Here is an 8151-nt window from a genome sequence, read left to right as displayed (position 1 = left end):
TTACTGAACTTGCTTAAATTAAAATGTCAATTTAAGTTCATTGACACCATCTCCCGACACACACTCAATGCGTTTTATGCAGACCCCTTTCAGATTGTTCTTGACACTTCGTGAAGAAATATTCCATATTAAAAGTCAAGTCTTTATTACTTACCAAACAAAAATTGAGTCATATTTTGATGTGTCAATAAGACCGTAAGTCCACTTGGCCCCTCAACTTCTATACACTAAAGTTGCGTATAGTTTAGTAATATTTTATACATGCTCAGGGGCCAAAACAAATCTTTCACAACCTTTCATGATGTTTTCATACTGGATCATGTATTAAACATTATAAAAACCCTAAGAAACTATACATGTTGAGGGGCAAAGTGGACTTACGGTCTTCTTGCGCTCAGGTCTCATTTTGCACCTGTTTGTCGCTGGCATTTTATTCTATTTACTTTGTCTTGATTAGCATGTGCAATATTTATATATAATATATTTGTCTTTGTAATTGTATATGAGCCAGTGATGAAGCATAATAAATAAATAAATAAATAAATAAATAAATAAATAAATAAATATAAAAGAAATACACTCAAATCAGAGACCCACAGGTAGTGTAAGCGAAGATAATGTCCAAAAAGCGGTGAAAGAAGTAATAGAGTAAGAAAAGAGGAAGTTAGCAGTCATTATCAGCAACTTGCCAAACAATGAGAATGAGCCTGACCAAAAACGTGAAATAGACAATAAAGTGAGATACCTACTGGCAGAGAAACTAGAAGTGGAGGAAGAAGAGATAGAAAAGACAATGAAGTTACCAAATGCTAAGGGAAACTTAGAGTAGAATTGAAAACCAACACTGTAACGTTGAAGGTGTTGGCAAACGCTAAGAACGCATGAAGACCGAGAGTTCAAAGAAGTCTATATCCGCCCTGATCTGACATACATGTATGAGCAGAGAAAAAAAATACGAGCTTCGTCAAATATTGAAAGAAAGAAGAGATCATGGAGAAAAAACTTAAATATCGCAAGAGGGAAGATAGTGCAGCTACAAATACAGTCATCCCCATAGCTCACCACACCAAGAAAAATGTGAAGTACAGCACTGTTAATAAAAATTGCACGCAAAGGTTAGCACGGCTGCACAATGCAGATGAAAATCACCTCAACTATGACAATGATAGAGAAACACAAGAAGTACAACTAAGTGAAAATTACCTTAAGGCCACCTCAGTTACACTGATGGTAGACAGAGACGAGAAGTGCAAGTACATGTAGATGTAGGGGAAAGTCACCCCGGACCTGAGGAAAGTCACCTCAGCTGTATAGATGATAGGCATAACTATGAAATGGGGGAAGCTACCCTCCAATAAAAACTATGTACACAGAAAAGGAAGTAAAATCTTCCCAAATAAAGAAACAAAGTAACAGTGAAGATGAAAAATCTCGCAAAAAGAAAAGCCAGAGGGAAAGTGACCCTCTAGTAAAGCAGGTGAGTGAAACAAATGAAAAAAGACAGAGACAAAACACAGAGTGATGATATAGATGGAACTGGTAAACGTAACAGTCAGCAATAGAGGCCGTCAGCGTGACGTCATTTGCCACCATCTTGTGGGTACACGCTGTAATGGTCGTTCGATGTCCATGCGTGGACAGCAAAATCACCGCGTTGATGCGTGATAACAGCTGCGTGGCAAGCTGCGCCCTTCGCGTAGTGTCCAACGCATGAACACGCAGATCGTTTGTACCCACAAGATGGCGAAAGGCTGACGGCCTCTATAGATTCAAACCAATATAATACTGGCAAACAACAAGAGCACCCACATCAAGAAAAACTGAAGTGTTGGTTCGTAAACGCATGGAGTATAATAAGACATTGGGATATATTAGAGTGCAGAATACTTCAAGAAGACAAACCAGATGTAATTGGTGTGGTAGAAACATGGTTAGACAAAGACATAGTAGTTGAATCATTTTCTTATGATCCGTGACCATTCATAGCATACCTTTGTTTCTCTGTGGATTTGACTAGATGGACATATTTTAAGAAAAAATGGCTCCTATGTCCCTCCCAAAAATGGCGGGAAAATCTATTTTTCGCTCATTTTTCAAAATGGCCGCCGGTGACATATTGAAAAACATGAAATCCTATATACCATGACCTGGATAGGCTATAATGACAAATAATGTACCGTTTTCAACTATTTTTGGCATGCCAAACCCTTTAAGATAATATTCAAAGTGTTTACAGGTCATCTTAACCCCTAAATCCAAGATGGCCGCCATTTCCACATTGAAAAACATGAAAATCGTTATATCATGAAGTGGATAGGCTATAATAACAAACAATGTGTCGTTTTCAACTATATTTGGCATGCAAAACCATTTAAGATCATATTCAAAGAGTTTGGGGTCACCTTGACCCCTAAATTCAAGATGGCCGCCAGCGCCATATTGACAAAAACATGAAAATCTATATAACATGAAGTGGATAGGCTATATTGACAAACAATGTGTAATTTTCCACTATTTTTGGCATGTCAAATCATTTTTTGTCATATTCAAATTGTTTGGGGGTCATCTTAACCCATAAATTCAAGATGGCCGCCAGCTCCACATTGAAAAACATGAAAATCGATATATCATGAAGTGAATAGGCTATAATAACAAACAATGTGTCATTTTCAACTACTTTTGGCGTGCAAAACCATTTAAGATCATATTCAACGAGTTTGGGGTCACCTTGACCCCTAAATTGAAGATGGCCGCCAGTGCCATATTGACAAAAACTTGAAAATCTATATATCATGAAGTGCATAGGCTAGTATACTGACAAACAATGTGTCGTTATCCACTATTTTTAGCTTGCCAAACCTTTTTATGTCGTATTCAAAGTGTTTGGGGGGGTCATCTTGACCTCTAAATCCAAGATGGCTGCCGGAGCCATGTTGAAAAACATGAATATCGATATTTAAGATGTGACACACATGAGGCCAATGCTTATTTTTACTCAATTGCTATACTATAGATTTTGAAAGTGTTACTTTTGTTCTTTCAGGAAAGTTGCACGGTAGAGCAGACACTGAAGAGCTACAGAGCAACCAAGAGACTGATAAACTAGAATGCATGCTGTGTAAAGATCATAGCCCTGTAAAAGACAGTTTAGAAAAAGTATCCGCAGAGAAATGGAAGAACATTAGGAACAAATCTTTACAATGGAAGGGCCTTGATAAATTTCAACATGTCAATACAACAGTGGAATGGGATAAAGGATCTAAGGGTTATTATATGCATTCTACTTGTTACACCACGATGTCTAACACACACGCTCAATCCCAAGCCACAAAACGCAAGCACAAATCTAAGAAACCAGAAAAAAAGGCTGGGACGCCAGGTCAGCAATATATCAGCTTTCGCAGGACCTCCTCCCAAGAAACTTCGTTCAAGTACTCTCTAAATTCCAGGGACTTATTAGAAGGACAAAACTTTGAAAAGACTTAAAATTCAAATCTAATGGATTTAAATTTTACTCTAATAAAGATTTGAATTTTAAGTCTTTTCAAAGTTTTGTCCTTCTAATAAGTCTCTTAGACTTATTTTTAAATCTTAGGAATTTAGAGAGTAGGTGTTCTGCATGATAAGGTATTGTCCGTGTGGTGCATGAAAGTTCCACAAAGGTCGGGTAACCGGGACAAAAAACAACAACTTTTGTTGCTTTCGACACAAAATGCATGGAAAAGGTTCAAAGCATACACCATCTACATTGCAGATGAGGATAAAAGAGAGCGGTTAGATACGTTAATACCGCCAATGCCAGACAGCTAAACAGTCTTTGGCTTGGAAATCAGATACCACATGGCGTCAATACGTCAGCAATCAAGCGAGAGACAATCTCAGTGAAAATGCAGAGCATGTTAAGCTTCGGGAGGCTCAAGGTTTGTTCTTTCAACATATCCAACAAGTATTTTAAAGATCATGAAATACGCACCCTCCAAGGACTGCTCCAAGATTACATTCGCATTACTTCAAACTACGGGCACTTTTCCCAAGTAAGGTCCAGCTACCTCAAGGAAATTCTGATCAAAAAATTTGGGGAAGACATAGGATTTCACGAACGTATTCAGGAGAATGTTAGTGAGCTTGTGTATGATACAAGAGCTGCCGGTACATACATCGAGGCCGCGCTGTTATCACTGGAGCTTACTGGGAGTAACGGACGACCAGTTTGTCAAGAATGTCGCAACACGACTTACATAATTAATAAGTATTCAGTTTACATAGCTTTTGTGTAAATTATTTACACAATTCCGATGTAAAAATAGAACACCATAACTATTATGTAAAAGTTTACATAACCCTTGTTATGTAAAATTGTACCAATTATTTATGTAAATTTTACATAATGAATAAGTATTCAATTTACATAGCTTTTAAGTAAATTATTTACACAATTTGATGTAAAAATAGAACTATTATGTAAAATTATTTACAAAGAAATTATGTAAAATAATTTTAATTAAATTCTTTGTAAATGAGGCTTTAAAAAGAAGAACATTGACACAACATAAACACACTTGCCAGAACCAATGTGTAAACAAAAACTCATTAAAGGTTTTATTTCACTTCTTACTACTCGTAGACAGCATTCTCCAGGAATTGCCAGGCACCAGAGCGTTCATTAAAAAAATAATGTTCATAGAGATCCTGTGTGTTTTGATTTAGTATTAGATAATGACTGTCTTTACAATTTAGGCTAATTTTATCAGTTGTTCAATGTTGGTGCACAGTGAATCAAAGGTCAGATAGTGCCATGCATGGCATACGGAAGTCATGAAGCAAATTGCTTCTCACTACTCCTTTGAACTCACAGACAACATTCTCCAAGAATTGTCAGGCACCAGAGCATTTAGGCTGGTAATGTATGTCAAAGACATAAACTAGTTTCAAGCAGATGTCAACAGCCTTTAAGAGTGAATTTTGAGGCAAAATTGTCTTTTCCACAATTGTGAAAACCTGCTGGGGGTTTGCTATGGAACCACCGAGAACAAGAACGGACGGTTGAGATCCACCTTGGGTGTTGGCAACACAATGCTCCAAATCCGTGATTTCCTGTAAAATGAAAAAAAGAAAAGAAAAACAAATTATTGTTTTTGTGGAAGCAATATTTATAACCATTGTCATAATTTATTAGCATAGTGATTCAATATTGGAGCAGTGGAAATTGGGTGCCTCACACTACAGATCATAGCTTCAAGGAACTGCCAGTTAGGATGGTGATTTTTGTCAAATGCATGCAGTATCAACCAGATAGGAAAACAATATTTTACGAGCCTCACATAAACCGCGTTTTAAAGGAATTTTTTACAAACAAGTTCGTAGCCTTTCTAATTAAAATAATTTAAACAGTCCATATAGTTCCTGTATAAAAGTTAATATAATGTGTATTTTAATCGGCACTATAACGTAATGCCAATAACTCGATTTCAGCCATTGTGGTCCAGCTTTTGCATCTCAGCTTTAAGAGTACAATAAAAATCACTACAGCCTGTCTCAAAAAAAATTGTGCAAGTGAAAAGCGCCCTCTGTGGCAATTAGAAAATACCGTTGTGACATAATGCTTACATCAACGACACGGGCATAGTCTTGGCTCTCAAATGCCGTTTAGTCTGTTCAATTTGCTTGTTTTAATCTCGAGATATGCTTACTTAACAACGAAAGGGTAAAATCACAATTGTACCACTTTTACTAGGGAAGAGGGCTGTACATGTAAAGCAATGATAGCATCAAGTTTATCAAGAGTTCCTGCGTGAAATTAAACGAATGCATCAATTACACAACAATACAAAATTGTTTTCAATGTTTTATCACGATAATGGTATAATGATTCTCTTTTTCCACTTACGACAAATTAAACGATAAATAAATATTTCACATTCTCCTGTAAAATTAAATACATGTGCATGTCAATGATTTTACCATGGTAAATACTGTTCTCTTTGTCATTCAAGACATGTTAAAAGACAAACAAATATTGCACACTTATAGGTTAATGAACTTTGACAAGTTCATGAAATTTGACAAATTAATGAAATTAGACAAAATAATGCACGCGCGCTGGTGCTAATGCGTCTAATGCACGAGCCCCGAAGGGGGAGTGCATTAGACGTATCAACATCAGCTATCATTGATTTACATGTACAGCCCTATTCCTAGTAAAAGTGGCACAATTGTGATTTTACCCTTTCGTTGTTAACTAAACATATCTCGAGATTAAAAGGAGCAAATTGAACAGAACAAACGGTATTTGAGAGCTAAGACTGTGCCCTTGACGTTGATGTAAGCATCATGTCACAACGATATTTTCAAATTGCCAGAGAGGGCGCTTTTCACTTGCACAATTTTTTTTGAGACAGGCTGTAGTCTGGGAAGGAATTTTTTTTTTGACAGATATCTCTGAATGTCCCTTTAAATAATTTAAACTGATTGTTTAACGAAACCAAATAATTATATTTTTCCCATAATTTCAAACATTGATCATGGAATTGCAAAACTTCCCAACTTACCTCTGACTGATGATGCTTCATGAATTTACATCGTGGCCCAAGTTTTGGAAACAACTGATTAATGGTAGCACCATGTCTATTTCCTCATCTGCAAAATAATGACATCAAAGTTAGTCTGATCAGTTCCAAATAACGGAAATACAAATTTGTTAAAATAAGAGAATTTTAGAGTTTTTATCAAAAAATGGATTGGCAGCCCCCCCCCCCCCCCGACTATGCATCTGCTCATCGTACCCATCCTCCTCCCCCTCCTTGCTCTCTCAGCCACTGATGATGTGACGTCACTCGTGACTTTTCATCTTTGTTTACAAAAAATAAATGTCCTCCATATGAGGCCCCCAAGAGCATTGATCTTCCCATGGCGTCATGTGATTTATGTATAATTATGTGGAATCATATGAACTGTGGACTCGATCAACTTCGTATAGTTCGTGTGTCGTGTGTGTGATGCATCGATAAGCTTACATGTGTACATGGGGTGCGTGTGCAGATATACAACGGCAACGCATACACCCGGCACCAACAATTGAAATATCGCTCTGCATTTAAAATGAACATGACAAAACGCAAGATACAAACAAAAATGCTGCTATAGGCCTACTCACCTTCAAACTTCTCAATATATTGGGACAGCCTCCATCGCTCGAGAATGTCTTCCACCGTGTCATCCGCCATCGTTTCGTTTTGCGCTGGGTTGCCACGAAAAACTACACAGTAACTATGCAAAGCACATGAACCGAGTTTACATAACTTTTCGGTATTTTTATTTTTACTTCAAAAATTGTAATTTTGAACATAACAATGTGTAAAAAACGCTGAACGTTTGCAAAATGTGAGGATTACATAACAAACGTGTAGTTTAAAATTTACACAGAAGTTATGTTCACTTTTTTACCTAATATTATGTTATTTTTACCAAACAAGAGAATACATATTTTTTTTTACATATTGTTTTTTCTGTGTATGTATTCCAAGTTCCTTGAGGTAGCTGGACTTTTACTTGGGAAAAGTGCCCGTAGTTTGAAGTAATGGGAATGTAATCTTGGAGCAGTCCTTGAAGGATGCGTATTTCATGATCTCTAAATATGACTTGTTGGATATGTTAAAAGAACAAAGCTTGAGCCTCCCGAAGGTTAACATGCTGTTGCTCTGCATTTTCACTGAGATTATCTCTTGCTTGATTGCTGGCGTATTGACGCCAATAATGACGCTGGTATCTGATTTCAAAACCAAAAGGCTGTTTGGCTGTCTGGGATTGACGTTATTAACGTATCTAACCGCTCTCTTGTATCCTCATCTGCCTTATCATGCAGAACACCTATACTTAAACGAAGTTTCTTGGGAGGAGGTCCTGAGAAAGATGATTGCTGACCTGACATCCTAGCCTTTTTTTCTGGTTTTTGTGCTTGCGTTTTGTGGCTTGGGATTGAGCATGTGTGTTAGACATCGTGGTTTAACAAGTAGCATGCATATAATAACCCTTAGATCCTTTATCCCATTCCACTGTTGTATTGACATGTTGAAATTTATCAAGGCCCTTCCATTGTAAGGGTTTGTCCTAATGTTCTCCCATTTCTCTGCGGATACTTTTTCTAAACTGTTT

At 37.0% G+C, this 8151-nt stretch overlaps 1 long non-coding RNA gene across 1 annotated transcript; it reads right to left on the bottom strand.

Annotated features, from left to right (window-relative positions):
- Window positions 1-4460: 4460 nt before the first annotated feature.
- Window positions 4461-7511, bottom strand: LOC140172597 (uncharacterized). The gene is made up of 3 exons (XR_011861743.1): window positions 7154-7511; window positions 6549-6636; window positions 4461-5094 (listed from the first exon to the last, which is right to left on the bottom strand). It is a non-coding gene; the product is annotated as an uncharacterized lncRNA (long non-coding RNA).
- Between the last annotated feature and the right edge of the window lie 640 nt (window positions 7512-8151).

This window comes from Amphiura filiformis, chromosome 2 (assembly GCF_039555335.1).
Source record: "Amphiura filiformis chromosome 2, Afil_fr2py, whole genome shotgun sequence".
In the NCBI taxonomy this organism is placed as follows: Eukaryota; Metazoa; Echinodermata; class Ophiuroidea; order Amphilepidida; family Amphiuridae; genus Amphiura; species Amphiura filiformis.
The sequence above is the reverse complement of the archived record's forward strand: the minus strand, read 5'-3'. Positions and strand labels throughout refer to the sequence as shown.